We start from the raw sequence: 16,738 nt of genomic DNA, 5'->3' as shown, positions 1-16,738 counted from the left end.
GTTCTTCTTTAACAAAAGAAATTGAACCACATATTTTACTCAAAATATTTACCTTAGTTGATCCAAATGGAATTGATGTTTTACGTAATCTTCCAACAGAAATGAACAGTATCTGGAAATTTAAAAAAGTTACCGGTAATTACTTTCTACAGCAAAAATGTGAATTTAAATTATGTATAAGGATTACTTTAACAAAATGAACTTCAATACTGTTATTTAAAGTCAACATTTATTCATGTATAAAGAGCCAGTGTTGAATTCTATTTATTCACTTTTAAAAGCAATACACTGCAACAGTGGGTTCTCTGATGAGTACTTTGAGCAGGAGTCATGACTTGTGCATTAATATCATATGCATAAAGAGGAAGATTATTAGACTTTATTGCCTTACATCACAGCGAGGAATGGGGGGAATCCGCTTTGGTAGATGTTTATGTTAACTTATGTAGTTGTGTTTTGTTGCTTTTTTTTTAGGATGGCTGCATGGTAATTCGAGTTTCACTGTACCTTAATTGGTACACGTGACAATAAAAAGACCTTTGAATATCCCAAACTCCCAGTTCCATTACCAAATGGCATTAATCACACCAGACTAAGTAAAGGATATACTGCCACAGGCCATACAGGGTTGGAATAAATTCAATTCAAATCACTGGTGATTTCTTATCGTGAATACTGCAATACTATTCACGCCCAAGTATCGTAATTAAATTACAAGTTTCTCAACAGAAGTCACCATATTGCAAACATGCTAGCTACACTAATTTAGCACCAGTAAATAACTTTAAGGTGTAGGAAAGAACTGTAGGTGCTGGTTTAAATGAAAGGTTGACACAAAATGCTGGAGTAACTCAGCGGGGCAGGCAACATCTCTGGAGAGAAGGAATGGGTGACGTTTCGGGTCGAGACCCTTCTTCAGACTGATGTCAGGGGAGTGTGCAGTACAGAGATAAAATGTATTTGGAGCCTTGTAAGACTGGTCAGAGAACTGTGGACAACGCATCGGTAGCAACCGGGAGATCAGGCGGACTCAGAAAAATTTACAGCCAGATTTATCACTTCTGAGAATTTTTAGATACCAAAGGAATCAAGAAAAAACACAAATAATGCCTTACTTGATGAAATACAGTGAGCAAACGCGATAATTCCCAATATTTTCAATGTTTACCAAGCACTTTAGCTGCTGTAGTCCCTTCAGTTCTCGCTTCCCTAGACCTTCATTTCGCTTCACGTTTGGAATTCTAAAGTTGGGTACATGTCTCTCACACTTACCCCGACTCCCAATTTTTTTCGGTGCAAAAATTCAACATTTTGGCGGTTTTTAAACAGGTAGGAAAGTACGCGTTTCTAGCATTAATAACATATACCGGAAGTTACGGATGTCTTCCAGTTGGATTTAGCGGCTCCATGCGTCGAGCCCTATAACCCAGTGACCTTACTGCAACCCCCCTATACAGGAGTCCATATCTGGAACAGCAGATACAGTAGATGAGGTTGCAGGAGTTGCAAGTGAACCTCCGCCTCACCTGAAGAGACTGTCGGTGTCCTTGGACTGAGTCGAGGGGGGAGTATAGGGACAGGCGTTGCATCTCCTGTGATTGCAGGGGAAAGTATCTGGGGAGGGAGTGGTTTGGGTGGGAAAGGACGAGTTGATGAGGGAGTTGTGGAGGGAATGGTCTCTGCGGAAAGCGGAAAGGGTTGGCGATGGGAAGATGTGGCTAGTAGTGGGATCCCGTTGGAGATGGCGAAAATGTCGGAGGATTATGTGCTGTATGCGACGGCTGATGGGGTGGAATGCGAGAACAAGGGGGACTCTGTCCTTGTTACGAATGGGGGGAGGGGGTGCAAGAACAGAACTGCGGATATCGAGGAGACCCTAGAGGGACCCTCATCTATAATGGAAGAGGGAAACTGCCGTTCCTTAAAAATGAGGACATCTACAATGACCTGGTATGAAACACCGCATCTTGGGCGCAGATGTGGCATAGATGAAGGAATTGGGTGTAGGGGATAGTCTTTACAGGAAGCAGGGCGGGAAGAAGTGTAGTCCAGATAGCTGTGAGAGTCAGTGGGTTAATAATAGATGTCAGCCGATAGTCCATCTCCCGTGATGAAGACGATGAGATCTAGAAATGGTAGGGAGATGTCGGAGATGGTCCAAGTGAATTTGAGTGCAGGATGGAAATTAGTCGTGAAGTTAATGAAGTCAGTGAGTTCTGCATGGGTGCAGGAGGTAGCACCGATGCAGTAGTCATTGTAGTGGAGGTAGAGTTCGGGGATGGGCCAGTGTATGTCTGGAACAGTGATTGTTCGACGTACTCTGCAAAGCGGCAGGCATAGCTGGGGCCCATGCGAGTGCCCATAGCCTTGGATTTGGATGATGTGGGAGGAGATGAAGGAGAAGTTGTTATGGGTAAGGACCAGCTCAGCTAGGCGGAGGAGAGTATAAGTAGACAGAAAATGGCTGTTTCTACGGTCCAGGAAGAAACAGAGGGCTTTACGACCTTCCTGGTGGGGGATGGTAGTGTGGAGTGACTGAACATCCATAGTAAAGATGAGGTAGTGGGGGCCAGGAAAAGGAAAGTCATTGAAGAGACGAAGGGCGTGCGAGGTGTCTTGGACATAGGTATGGAGGGATTGGACCAGGGTGGAATAGATGGAGTTGAGGTATGTGGAAATTAATTCAGTGGGACATGAACAAGCAGAAACAATGGATCTGCCAGGGAAGTTCTGTTTGTGGATTTTGGGAGAAGATAAAATCGGGCAGGGCTGAGGAACCACCCAGTGATGACCCTTTCTCAGGTCTCCACTGGTTCCCATCCTCTTGGACTCCTGCAGATGGCCCTCTACCCACTTTAAACCTTTTTATTTCCAACTGCATCATATCAACCGTCTCAACTTTTCCACTCCCCTCACCTACTCTACCCATCCCGCCCCCCCCCCCCCCTCAACATACAGCCCTTCGCTCACTCTGCAGCAACCCCGACGTTATAATCAAACCGGCCGACAAGGGACGTGCTGTGGTAGTCTGGCGCGCTGACCCCTACCGGGATGAGGCCAGGCAACAACTCTCGGACACCTTCTACTTATCCCTAGACCATGATCCCACAGACGAGCATCGGGACTTAATATCACACGCCATTTCAGATTTCATTACTTCCGGCTGACTGCCCTCCAAAGCCTCCAACCTTATTGTTCCTCAGCCCTGCCCGATTTTCCTTCCCATAGAAAAAGGCACGAAGGCGGAGGTGATGGAAGAAAAGCTCTACGTCGTGGCGGGCATGGAATCCGTTGAGGTGGGGGGCGGATAGGAACAAAGGTGTGGCCTCTGAGGACAGATCTTTCTGTATCAGAAAAGGAGAGGTCAGGGGGGATGGTGAAGACAAGACAGGGGTGGGGGGTGGGGGGCAGGTGAGTAGATGGAGGCCGAGGCGATGTCTGGTGGGTGTTCAGAGAGGAGGGGGGCATGGGTATTATTGTATGGGTGGGGAGTAGCTGGGACCGCCTGGTTGAAAGGGGAAGGGGAAGAACAAGCGGTACTCACACTGAGGTTCCCTGTAGGAGAGGGGGAGCAGTAGGACCCAGCAGAATCAGACCACATGCTGTCAGAGTCTGCCGGCCTGGAACTCAGGTAAGGTGACGGCTGCGGCCCGCTGGTGGGCGGTAGAGTGGCAAGGGTCAGTGGAATCGCTGTGGGAGACTCGCGGGGTGTCCGGGTCAGTGGACAAAGCATCCGTAGCCCCGATCAGTGATGTTTTGTAATTGGTTTTTGATTGCCTTCTTCAATCACCAAATACTTATTTAAATAAACTCATGGTGCTTTACATCTCACATATATTTTCTATCCTACAGCTGAATCTATATTGACTATTATGGAATCAACTATGCCTGCCACTCACAGGCCAAGAAAGGCTGCAGACATTCGATGTTAAGGTAAACAAATGGCAGCTATAATTTTCTGATGCAACAGTTGATTTCACCAACCCGAGTATAAAGACCACAAGACAGACTAAACCAAGTTATCAATGAAATTATCTACCTTTTTTGTGGCGTCATCATTCGATGCATCGTGCTTCAACCATCATAGCAAAATTAGGAACAACTTCACATCACATGCTTTGCAAAATGCCATCAATTAATACCCAACTGAAACTCTGCCACAGTTGGTTAATTTTGAGAACTGAAGCATCAGCAAAATTTCCAGGAACTATGCAAAAGGTGGTTCACTGCATCTTCAGCCACTTATTGAACTGAATGGGCTCCTCCTGTGCCAAGAAGTCTTACTATTTTGCAAAGCAAACTCTCCATTCAGCCTCATTCCTTTGGAATCTGCAGTTGTAGACTTGCACTAGCCCTCACAGGGCTCAGACCAAACTGTATATCAAGGTAGATCATGATCTGAAGTCTACCATAATGCCAATCGAGGATGGAACTGATGAAAAATTTTCACCTCACACTGTCCAATTGTTAAAACCAGCAGTAGCCAATTTTACCCAGAGATCAATCAGGGGATTATTCTCAACACCATCTATGAGATGAACGAGGAAATATAAACATACTATAACCAGTCACACTAAATACAAGGTTTGATCAATTCCAAACATATGCAACTTCCACTTTTATATTCGATCCAGTGAGGAAAGATTTATTATTGCAAGTCCAAAGATATACACCCAGCATTGACATTACTTTCATATTTTATCCAAGTTTCCTTCCTTCAAAATTATTGTACAAAAACATCCATAAGAACATTAACAAAAGGAACTCACTACAATAATATTATTCGAGATTTAACTGAGACCGTAATCTATAGATTTCACAATTTGTCAACTTTAAGCACAGCGATAATGCCAGATAAGGACTTAGTTAAACTACTGATAATTAATAACAATCTGTATCAGGCCAGGCCTGTTTCATCATCCAGAATTTCTGCCTACAGCTCTCGTATTTACCTGGGCCAGACAAGGCACGTCAATCTCCCCACAGGGATGAGACAATGACTAGAACTTGGGTAAAGACCATTCTGCCCTTTGTCTGCCATTCAGCAAGATCATTGCTCATCTATTACTTCAATGTCACATTCCTACAAAGACAAATCCACATGCCTAATTTACAAATCCACATTTACCTAATCTCCATATTAAATGTGAGGCTCCACAGCTCTCCAAAGATACTCTATCCACTGGGTAAACTATTGTTCTTGTACCCTGCAACAAGATATCCTGAACACTTGACTTTATCATTTAAAAAAAATCACTATGGATTGTGAACTTCGAGAATCAACCACAACTTCTTGTGCCTGAAACAGCTTGGTGATGAATGTCAGTTGCCGGCTTTCTTAGCCACTTTGAATTCCAATGAAGGTTCATTGATCTGAAACGTAGTCTTTGCCTGTCAAAGCCTGTCCCGCTGAGTTACTCCAGCATTTTGTGTCTATCTTCAGTGTAAACCAACAGCTGCAGTTCTTTCCTACATTCTTTGCCCACTTATGTTGCCTGACCTATTGAGCATTTCCAGTTTTTAATTTCAACACTTGGAACTTTTCAAATCCTTAGCTACATGTCAGCATCACCTTTCCCTCAGCTTTCCCCAACAGCTTGTGATGCCAATCTTGTTATTTCATATTGTAATCACAAGTGCCTGTTCCCTGCGTGCACAATAGAGGGTGCCATCACACAACATAATCATAGGTTACCATTTAGACAGTGAATAACTTTAAAGTTCACATATGATGAGACGTTTGTCTAAATGATAAAAATTGCCATTCAAATAAGATAAATAAATGAGCTTTTAACCCAGTAACAGAATTATGAATTGTATGGCCAAAGTCAAATATAAAGATGTAGTACTTAAATCTCACCTCTTTGGGGAGCTAGTGATAAGCACAAGACAGAATGCAATACATACATTGAATGGGATTAGTGTATGGAATTGTAGTGTTGAATACAGCAATTCACAGCCAAATCACTAAATATGTTAAAATTAGAGAAGCTTCGTCAAAACTACAGAAAAATATGCTTAAAATTGATTTACACAAATTCACCAGCTAAATGCCGTGTTAGAAATCACAAATAGAAAATGCTGGGGAAAATCTAACCAAAATATGAACTGCTTTTGGAGCAGAAGCTTTAACCTAGCCAATTTTCTGCCATTAAGTATTTCAAAATATAAATTTGATATTTTATATTTTTAATTATTTAAAAATTGGCGATGTAAATTTATAGTTAACGTAAACCATTTTAAAAGAGCCCAGTATAAAGGGCTGAATGTAATTCCCATCGGCTACCATTGTTCTTTCTCTACCTCATGCTCTAAAACATTCAAATCTGAAAAGCATCAAATCCAATAGTTGAGTAGAATAATCAAACAAGTGTTACAATGTAATCACTGAACCCAAAAGGTAGGTATGTTGCAAAGCCTACCTGAAGCGTCGCTGAAAATCTGTCCCAGCCCGCGTGCGCGACTTTGGCGCCGTTTAGAGGGGGCGGGTTTAAAACGCGATTTTCTCTAGGCTGTTCAAATCGAAGATGTTCAGCCTAGTTAATTATTAACGAAAAATCGCTGGAAGACCCCGTCGCAAAAGCTATTATTAGTTTTAAAGGCCTCGTATAATAGTTATAGTAGTTTAAAAATCAATTTCTAAACCCGCGACCACCAGCAACCGCAGGGTCTCATAAAGCAAACCACAGAAGGTAAGTTGTATATTTTTACATTAAAAAGGGCTTCTAAAGATCCCTTTATACAAAGTTTAATATTGCGAGTAGCTCATTTTGGGCCCATTATATCCCGCAGTATTTTTCTCGGCATTTGGGGGCACAAATCTACCGCAATGTGAACGTTCTAAACCAGCGCGTTCCACAGGGACCCACTGGAAAGCTGATTTAAAATGGGCATTTATTTACAGCAATTGAACACTGAATTCCTTCCATTTGGCCTATAAATTAATGTAAATGAGATTTTAAAATCATGTTTTATTGTGAATTATTTGTGAATATTATTTGGACATTTAGGCTATTTAAAAATGTTAATCATTTATTAAGAAATGGATAGATGTTTAGATCTAGTAATTGAAGTCTGAAATTAGCTACAATTAGGTAACTAACTAATTATATGCTTTAATTTCAGGTCATCCAAGTAAGATTATTTTATATTTGTTTCAGAATGCTTCAATCTATGATAACTGAAAATTTCATTCAGTTCTCTTAATTTTTAAGAAAGTTATGGGCTTTTGACTGTTCACGATCACAGCTTTTTTGTTATGTCCATAGAAAATCAATAGGGAACAAGATGCTCATTTCCCAGAATGAAAATGGCTATAACTTTTTAAATACTTGAGATATGAAAGTGAATTAGGTGTCAAATTAAACTTATTTTTATGCTTTATCTGATGGGATAAGTTGCAGACTTGATTTTTTAAATCTCAAAATTTTGTAACATTGCTACAAAAGGCCCTTTAAATTCGACTGGATTTTAGCCTTGAAATTTACGTGTTTTTAAAATAAGGAATTTGACATAGCTGTAGGCCGCTTAAGAGGTTTGCATAGTCAATTTCCTAAGCAATCTCTTAAGTGCCCCCCCCCCCCCCCACCTCCATAAACCAGCATCTAAGGTAGTCATTACATTCGAGGGAAAAACAAACATCCCATAGAAAAGTATGTTCACTTATGAGATGGGATTCAATCAGAAAGTGTTTTGAATTATAAACAATTTATGATTATAGACAGTTTTCTAGGAAACTACAACCTCTCTATAACTTGGAGGGGAGGGTGACCTGTACATGTTTGTTTATATAAATGTTAGAACCATACCTTGACAGTTCAGTGAATATTTAAAATAATTCTTTAGTTGCCAGAAAGCGAATTTTACTGATATTATTTTTAGTCTGAAGCAATACACTTTCAACAGGATGTTCTAATGACCAAACCCAGCAACTAACTGTCCAAGTTTAACATTTATCTTTAGGTTGGGAGGATAATTTGAATTAATATCACTCACACAACTATATTTTGCTTCAATGTCACATATCTAAAGTTCCAGTTGTTTAACAGTAGTTTCTGTACTTGCATTGTTACTTAGAGGTTAGAAACATAGAAACATAGAAATTAGGTGCAGGAGTAGGCCATTCGGCCCTTCGAGCCTGCACCACCATTCAATATGATCATGGCTGATCATCCAACTCAGTATCCCGTACCTGCCTTCTCTCCATACCCTCTGATCCCCTTAGCCACAAGGGCCACATCTAACTCCCTCTTAAATATAGCCAATGAACTGGCATCGACTACCCTCTGTGGCAGGGAGTTCCAGAGATTCACCACTCTCTGTGTGAAAAAAGTTCTTCTCATCTCGGTTTTAAAGGATTTCCCCCTTATCCTTAAGCTGTGACCCCTTGTCCTGGACTTCCCCAACATCGGGAGCAATCTTCCTGCATCTAGCCTGTCCAACCCCTTAAGAATTTTGTAAGTTTCTATAAGATCCCCTCTCAATCTCCTAAATTCTAGAGAGTATAAACCAAGTCTATCCAGTCTTTCTTCATAAGACAGTCCTGACATCCCAGGAATCAGTCTGGTGAACCTTCTCTGCACTCCCTCTATGGCAATAATGTCCTTCCTCAGATTTGGAGACCAAAACTGTACGCAATACTCCAGGTGTGGTCTCACCAAGACCCTGTACAACTGCAGTAGAACCTCCCTGCTCCTATACTCAAATACTCAGAAATCTGCTGAGTTCTGAGGAAGTAATCTCCTAGCAACAAGAGAAATCCAGGAGAGTTACCATATCTTGGGCACAATTCTGTGCAAAGAGGCAGAAGAAAATAAAAAGCATGGAATTGCATGACTGGTGAATTGTTACTTATTTAAAGCATGCTCCAGTAATAAAAGTTTTAAGCAATATCTCATTATAGACAAAAAAAAATGTACATCTTTAAACATTCAGCTGGCTATATAGAGCATTTGGACAACAAATTCTGCTATTAGAGATTTCATAATGCCGCAATCAGGCCGACTTGTATGTCGATATCTGCTGCAAGAAAGATTTAGATGCAAGTAAATAGGACATTAAGCCTAGAGTTCTGCCTTAAATTGCAAGAAAAATAAAACGTTAACTAAATGATTCAAGCTATACAATGATCTGGTTAACCTCTCTCAGACCAGCTGCTGATACCTTTTAAATTGTGTTATGAATTTGTTTCTTAGAGCAAAAGGAATACGAAGAATGAAAAGTAAAATGTCGTCATAAGAACTTATCATAGCTCAATCTTAAATCTCCAGACAGGGAAGAAATTGTCTCACTCAATAGCAAGGTCATATAGCCAAGGTAGTGACGAGACTGCCTAGCCTTCACTAATACCTCTGCTTCTGATTCGTATGATTAACATAGAACAGATTTACCGTTAATTTATCTGGAAGCCACAGGACAGCATGTAACTGATCAAGTTCTGCGAATCACAGATTGCAGGAAAAATGTTCCCAATGTTGGGAGAGTCCAGAACCAGGAACCACAGTTTAAGAAGAAGGGGTAGGCCATTTAGGACCGAGATGAGGAAAAACTTTTTCGCCCAGAGAGTTGTGAATCTGTGAAATTCTCTGCCACAGAAGGCAGTGGAGGCCAATTCACTGGATGTATTCAAGAGAGTGTTGGATATAGCTCTGACTAATGGAATCAAGGGATATAAGGAGTAGGCAGGAACGGGGTACTGATTCTGGATGATCAGCCATGATCATATTGAATGGCGGTGCTGCCTCGAGGGGTTGAATGGCCTACTCCTGCACCTATTTTCTATGTTCACGGCCCGTCCGAAGTAGTTCGATGCAACCCCCAATCCTCCCTCTGATACTTATCCAATTCCTTTTAAATACTCCAAGTGAAAATGTTACCATTAGTACCCTGGGTGCTGTATCCTAGACAGTAAGTACTCAAAGAAATAGGGATGGTTGTGGTGGCCAGTCAGGCTCTCGGGCCAGATTCTAAACCATAATTTTTTGGCCTTGTTTCCAACTGAAATTGGCGATCCATATGCCCCATCCTTATTCCAGATTCTCCTCACGAGGGGGAAAACCTCTTACCACTCAAATGGTAAATCACCCCCCTCCAAAAATTTCAACATTAATTTTCACTCTTTTTACTCGAACGATTATAGCCCCAATCTGGTAAATCTTTAATTGTCACTCCATTCATCCCAGGAATTAAACGAGTAAACCTTGGCTGCATAAACACCAATAATGCATAAACTTCCAAAAAAAACCCATATGGAATAAAAACTCAAATTTCATGAGAACAAGATGTTTTTCATCAATTGATATTTCCCATTGTATGTAAGGATGTCATGGCTCCGTGTTCTGGAAATTGGGATGCAAACAGTTTTCTAGTATGCAAAGTATTGTGGGTGTCACCTTCACTGACCAAGGGTAGGGGATGGAGGAAAGAGAAGTGACTGTAATCTCTGATAGGAAATGCACACATGGACAGCTGTTGCCAACAGGATCATAATTCAATCCATCTCAAACTATCAATATTAACTAACCAAGTCACAGATTGAGATACTGGCTGACAACTGAGGAGCAGTTGTTTCTCAAATCTAGAAATTAAGTGGCACACATATAAAGAGAAATGAGAAATGAATACAATGAATTTCTGAAAGAATTTACAGCCATAATATACCCTCAAATTCAGCTCATCACAAGAGTTTCATTAATATAGTTTGTAATGCTAAGCGAAGAGACATGAACTAAATAAATACAAGCTGTGTATTTGTTACAAATACAGCACTATATTTGAACATGACTAAAAATAGTAAATTCTGGTAGCTGCTCGAATGGACATCTAAAGACAAAAACAGTACTGAGCAAGATTGAAACAAACATTTTGATATTACCCAGGTAGTGTTCTAACCAGGTATGGCTTCACTTATATATCAAGCATAATGAAGATAGTTGTAAAAGTACAGGAGTTTAGGTTTTGATGTATCTAAGATAAAAAATAGTTAGAAGTTAAAGCCCAAGATTCCTCCTCTCAGTCCCTGCATCCATCCCTTTGTTTCATGACTGGATAATTCCATTGAAGAATCATACTAAAACAAAAGTACAACTATTAAGCAAAGATTTTATGTCATCTATGCGCCCAAGTCAATACAGAACACAGACAAAATGCTGGAGTAACTCAGCGGGTGAGGCAGCATCTATGGAGAGAAGGAATGGGCGACGTTTCGGGTCGAGACCTTCTTCAGACTGATGTCAGGGGAGGGGGGCGGGACAAAGATAGAATGTAGGAGGAGACAGTAAAACTAGTGAGATAACTGGGAAGGGGATGGAGAGATAAAAAGCAAGGCAGGGGTTCACTTGCACCCCCTCCAACCTCATCTACCGTATCCGCTGTTCCAGGTGTCAACTTCTCTACATCGGCAAGACCAAGCATAGGCTCGGCGATTGTTTTGCTGAACACCTTCGCTCAGTCCGTCATAACCTATCTGATCTCCCGATGGCCCAGCACTTGAATTCCCCCTCCAATTCCCAATCTGACCTTTCTGGCCGGGGCCTCCATTGTCAGAATGAGGCCCAGCGCAAATTGGAGGAACAGCGCCTCATATTTCGCTTGGGTAGTTTACACCCCAGCGGTATGAACATTGACTTCTCTAACTTCAGATAGCCCTTGTTTTTTCTCTCTCCTTCCCCTTTCCAGTTCTCCCACTAGTCTTACTGTCCGCGTACATTCTATCTTTATCCAGCCCCCTCCCCTGACATCAGTCTGCAAGACCCGAAACGTCACCCATTCACTCTCTCCATTGATGCTGAGTAACTCCAGCATTTTGTGTCTACCTTCGATTTTACCCGCATCTGCAGTTATTTCTGACTCAACACCACATATGCCAGCCATAAGCACTATTCTCATCACACGGGGTACTGAAAACCTCCATTTAAATCTTATTTTGATGAAACAAGCAACTTTTCTATGAATCAGAAAAGTTTCAAAATTCCAATATCTTTGAATTCAGAACACAGGGTCAATATTCTTGCGAAAACAAAAAATTATTTGATAAAGGCTACATTAAGAACACTGCTACTTGCTTTACCCTAGATATTAATTAAACCAGACATGCTATTTAGGGGGTCTTCAGCGTGACAAATAGCTTTTGCCCAGGGGAAAAAAATATCAGTTGTCCATTTCAGCACATTTAACAAGATGGAGTTTTCTCATCCGAAATATAATGGAGACATTCAACTTAATGCTGAACCCTTATTGTTTAAAAGGAATCCCTGGCTTATGAGGGTTCAAACACCTCACAGTGTTGCATATCTACGAGCAGATAACCTAACAAATTATCTTGACTGGGGGTGGCAGAAAGGAAAGAAAAAAAATTCAGTTGAATGCATGTAACATTTTGTAGTAGTCACATAAGTTAATTGGACAGCAATAAATTTGAGACTTACAATTGATTAGCTGCACCAAATTGATGTTATACACAAATACAAGTATAATGACTGTTACAGAAATTACTTAAACACACACATTTTAGTCGTGCATTTCAATTTGGTGTTATGGACATTACAAGAAACAGAATGGGGTATCGCTTGATACAAATCAAGAAAATCAATACAATTGTAGCAAAATTAAAACGATTGCAAATTTTATTTCAATTATGAAAGTACTTGCAATACTATGAAGGTAGACACAAAATGCTGGAGTAACTCAGCGGGACAGGCAGCATCTCTGGAGAGACGGAATGGGTGACGTTTCGGGTTGAGGCGCTTCTTCAGACTCAGAATACTATGAAATGTAAATAAGTAAAGGCACATTTTTTTCAGAAAGGGATATCAAGGGCTGCTGTAATATCAATATTGATAGGAGGTGCATGATAAATATTCACATATTTAAGTCAGTGTGAGTAATACAGCAAATTGCATGTATGGTACACACAATAGGGAATAAATGACAAGTTGAAGGAAACTATCACGTTTCACTTAAAGGGCCTGTCCCACTGCACGAGGTAATTTTATGAGTTCTCCCGAATTTTCCCCTGATTCGAACTCGGAGAATGTCCGTAGCGGGTCCGTAGGAGTTTGTGGATGTCTCGTAGCGGCTCGTACGAGTGTAAAGTAACAAATTTTTTCATTACGGGTATTTTTTTTTCTCGTGGACATTTTTCAGTGTTGAAAAAACGTCACGAGTTTACCAGATTTCCTCATGTACCTACCGTTACTCGTACGAGTTCGAATCAGGGGAAAACTCGGGACAACTCTTGAATTACCTCGTACAGTGAGACAGGCCCTTAACAGCCAGATGATATTGACCTTTAGGGTTTACAGAGGACATTTGATCCCACCGATTAGTTCAAGTCAAGTCAAGTCAAGTTTATTCGTCACATACAAATACGAGATGTGCAGTGAAATGAAAAGTGGCAATGCTCGCGGACTTTGTGCAAAAAACAAACAAACTACAAACAGAATAGAACAGAATCACATATTCTTTTACATATTAAATATTGTGGGCGGAAGGAAAAAGGGGAAAAAAAAACAGCAATTTTTTTTAGTTGGCCCTTGCAATCATTTTTAGATTTTTTTTTCTCAGTCCAGAAGGAACTCACTCCAGTAGTCCTCTTGTTACTTGACCCAAAAAGTAACTTTTTTCTTCTTGGTTGTTCTGCTTGTTCTAGTCACACATACACTTCCCTACAAAAAGGTCACTAAACAACAATGCAAAGCAGGAAATCACTTCTCATCCTTTCCCAGCCACACCTAGAGCCACACCTAGACTAATTGCAGCATTGATATTAAATGTAGTTTATACATGCCAATTTTAAATGAAATAAAATACCCCAAAACAGTTCACAAGTATGTAAACAAAATGTGACACCCAAACACACATTTGAAAATAAGGAGACACACCCAACAGCAATGCCAACTAAAATGAATACAGACCAAATGTGATATCTGGTATATAGTAATGCAATACTAAGTGACGTTTTTGTTGTGTTACGAACAACTATCAGATATATCCTGCTGACACTCATCTATCAGGGCTTGCAGCATTAGATTTTAAAAAATCATATTTCTTTAATTTCCATTTTTTTTCCATCAGAAAGGACATTTACATAACCGTTATTTATATCTGAGAATTATTGATGACATGTCAGTACAAATATTCTAGGATTGAGGCATAATACATACAAGTAACTAATAAAATATTTAATTGACTTATTCTTATAATAAACAGGCTTTAATGCACTCCTGTCAACAGTAATGCAGTATTCATTAATTAGAAATGTCCCAAAACAAATCAATCGCATCCAAATTAAACCATACACAGTTCCACATTTTTATGCCAAAACCTCTATATTGTACTGCAACTCAAAAGGCTGGCATACTGATCCAGCGTCCCATAACACGGCAGTACAATCTGATTGTAAACACCTCTATGAAATTTGTAACGAACGAACCGTTCAACGCCCACGATATCCTAGACGGAGTTCAATCATTCTGCGTTTAAACAAAAACAGCTACAATTTCACCATACAATCTGCACAAACACCAAATAAATAGCTAAAAACAAAATGCTTGCTGAATTGGTTGCTTGCCTGAGAGTTCGGCCGGTCTCTGCCTTCACGCGGATGCTCCGGTGTTGAGAGGACCCTCGATTCTTAATAATAGAAAGCAGCAAGTTGAAGCCCACCAGCCGTCAACTGGGGCCTCAGCCACAGGCTGCAAATTGCGCTCTCGCTGCACTGGGGGGGGGGGGGGGGGGTGCACTTCACACCTCACCAGTTATAAACTGGGGCAGAAGAGTTTGGAAATAACTCACCCCACTGTGTGTGTGTGTGTGTATGTGTGTATGTGTGTGTGTGTGTGTGTGTGTGTGCACACATGCATGTGTGTTTGTGTGCGCTTCGTGCCACACCCCCCTCCGTCTCCTTCAACCATTTCCCCTCCCATTGAAAACACGCCTCGGCACCGACATCGTTTCGCCCGTCGTCCTGACGGGTTGCCCATGGCAACGACCACTACTCTCTCTCTCTCTCTCCCCCCTCTCTATCTCTCCCCCCTCTCTCTCTCTCTCTCCCCCTCTCCCTCCACCCTCCTCTCTCCCCTCACCTCCCCCCCTTCTCTCTCTCTCCCCCCCCACCACCCCCTTCCCCACCCCCCACAAATAACCGCCCCAACCGTCGCTCGCCCCGCGCGCGCACTTACCCCTTGGGTTTAAAGCCTCGCACGAGACCCAACCAGAGAGCCCAGAACCAACCAATCTTCACACCGGAAAACTCGCCCGCCCCGCCCTGACTGACATCCACCTTTGCCAATCCCAAGGGCGGGTGATCCGGATGGCAGCCAATGGTCGTGGGCTCTGGAGGCGGGGCAACAGAGGCGCCAGTCTTTGCCCAGCAGGTTAGGCTGTGGCCCAGGCCCCCCCCCCCCCCCCCCCTCCCCCTCCCCCTCAGGCTGATTGATAAAAATGCCCAGCCAATCTGAATTAAAAACTGTACAGAGTTGGAAGACGCTGCAATTACACCAAGAGTGAGGGAGGATCTTGATACCAGATAATGCATAGATGTACAAGCAGTGAAATCATTGGAAATTTTATTAAAATCCAAACATGGTCAACAGTCAAGTTAAGAGTCAAGAGTACACAAAATTGCTGGGGAAACTCAGCGGGTGCAGCAGCATCTATGGAGCGAAGGAAATAGGCCACAAAATTGCTGGGGAAACTCACCCCAGCTGCACACACCCTACTAAGAGTCAAGAGTGTTTAATTGTCATATGTCCCAGATAAAACAATGAAATTCTTATTTGCAGCGGCACAACAGCATATGTAAACATAGTAGGTACACAAAAATGCTGGAGAAACTCAGCGGGTGCAGCAGCATCTATGGAGTGAAGGAAATAGGCAACGTTTCCGGCCGAAACCCTTCTTCAGACTGATAGTACTCTGTAAACAATATAATAAATGAGGGAAAAAAATGGACAGGTGACATTTGGGATTGGGTCCAAAGAAGGGTATCAAACCAAAATGTCACCGGCCTGTCATGTCTTCCAGAGATGCTACCTGATCCATTGAATTACTCCAGCATTTTGTATTTTCTTTGGAAATACTATCTTTTCAATGAGATGTTAAATTGGCATTCCTGCCTTTTCTCACTGTGCATATAAAAAAAATCTCACAACAATATTTTGTGGAACATCAGCTGTTATCCCAAGTATGAAACCAAAAAATGTTGGAAATACTCGTCATATCAGGCCACATCGATAAAGAGAGAAACAGGGTCTGAAGAAGGGTCTAGATCCGAAACATCACCTATTCCTTTTCTCCAGAGATGCTGTCTGACCTGATGAGTTAATCCAGCTTTTTGTGTCCATCTTTGGTTTGAACCAGCATCTGCAGTTCCTTCCTACACAACAGGATTAGCATTTGATAACCTTTCCATAGAAGTACGAAAAGTTAAAAAGATAACATATCTTGAGGTTTAGAAAAGGACGGGGTACATATAGAACAAAACGGTTAACTGATAAAATTAAGGCCAAGAGATATTACCAATTGATTGATTGAGAAATGTAGGTTCAAAACAGGCCCTTCAGCCCATTGAGTCTAGGCTGACCATCAATCACCAGTTCACACTAGTTTTATGTTATCCTACTTTTACACCAGTCCCTACGGATTAGGCATTTTACAGAGGCCAATTAACCTACAAACCTGCATGTCTTTGGGATGAGGCAAGAAACCAGTACACCCGGAAAACCCACACAGTCACAGG

The 16,738-nt window shown here is 41.5% G+C and overlaps 1 protein-coding gene across 7 annotated transcripts in view; it reads right to left on the bottom strand.

Annotated features, from left to right (window-relative positions):
• LOC116989504 (guanine nucleotide-binding protein G(I)/G(S)/G(O) subunit gamma-7) overlaps positions 1–15,261 on the bottom strand; it is a 71,300-nt gene extending 56,039 nt beyond the window's left edge. Inside the window, exons 1-3 of one of the 7 annotated variants that reach the window (XM_033046959.1) lie at positions 15,180–15,251; positions 14,570–14,631; positions 53–112 (exon numbers count right to left, since the gene is read on the bottom strand). The gene's annotated coding sequence lies outside the window, so the exon portion shown is untranslated. Of the gene's footprint in view, positions 1–52; positions 113–13,286; positions 13,307–14,431; positions 14,454–14,569; positions 15,023–15,179 lie in introns of those variants that run through there. The other 6 variants (XM_033046961.1, XM_033046965.1, XM_033046963.1 and 3 more) reach the window with 6 other exon arrangements.
• Between the last annotated feature and the right edge of the window lie 1,477 nt (positions 15,262–16,738).

This window comes from Amblyraja radiata, chromosome 29 (assembly GCF_010909765.2).
Source record: "Amblyraja radiata isolate CabotCenter1 chromosome 29, sAmbRad1.1.pri, whole genome shotgun sequence".
NCBI classification, from domain to species: Eukaryota; Metazoa; Chordata; class Chondrichthyes; order Rajiformes; family Rajidae; genus Amblyraja; species Amblyraja radiata.
Note: the sequence above shows the minus strand (reverse complement) of the source record. Positions and strands in the feature narration are given on the sequence as shown.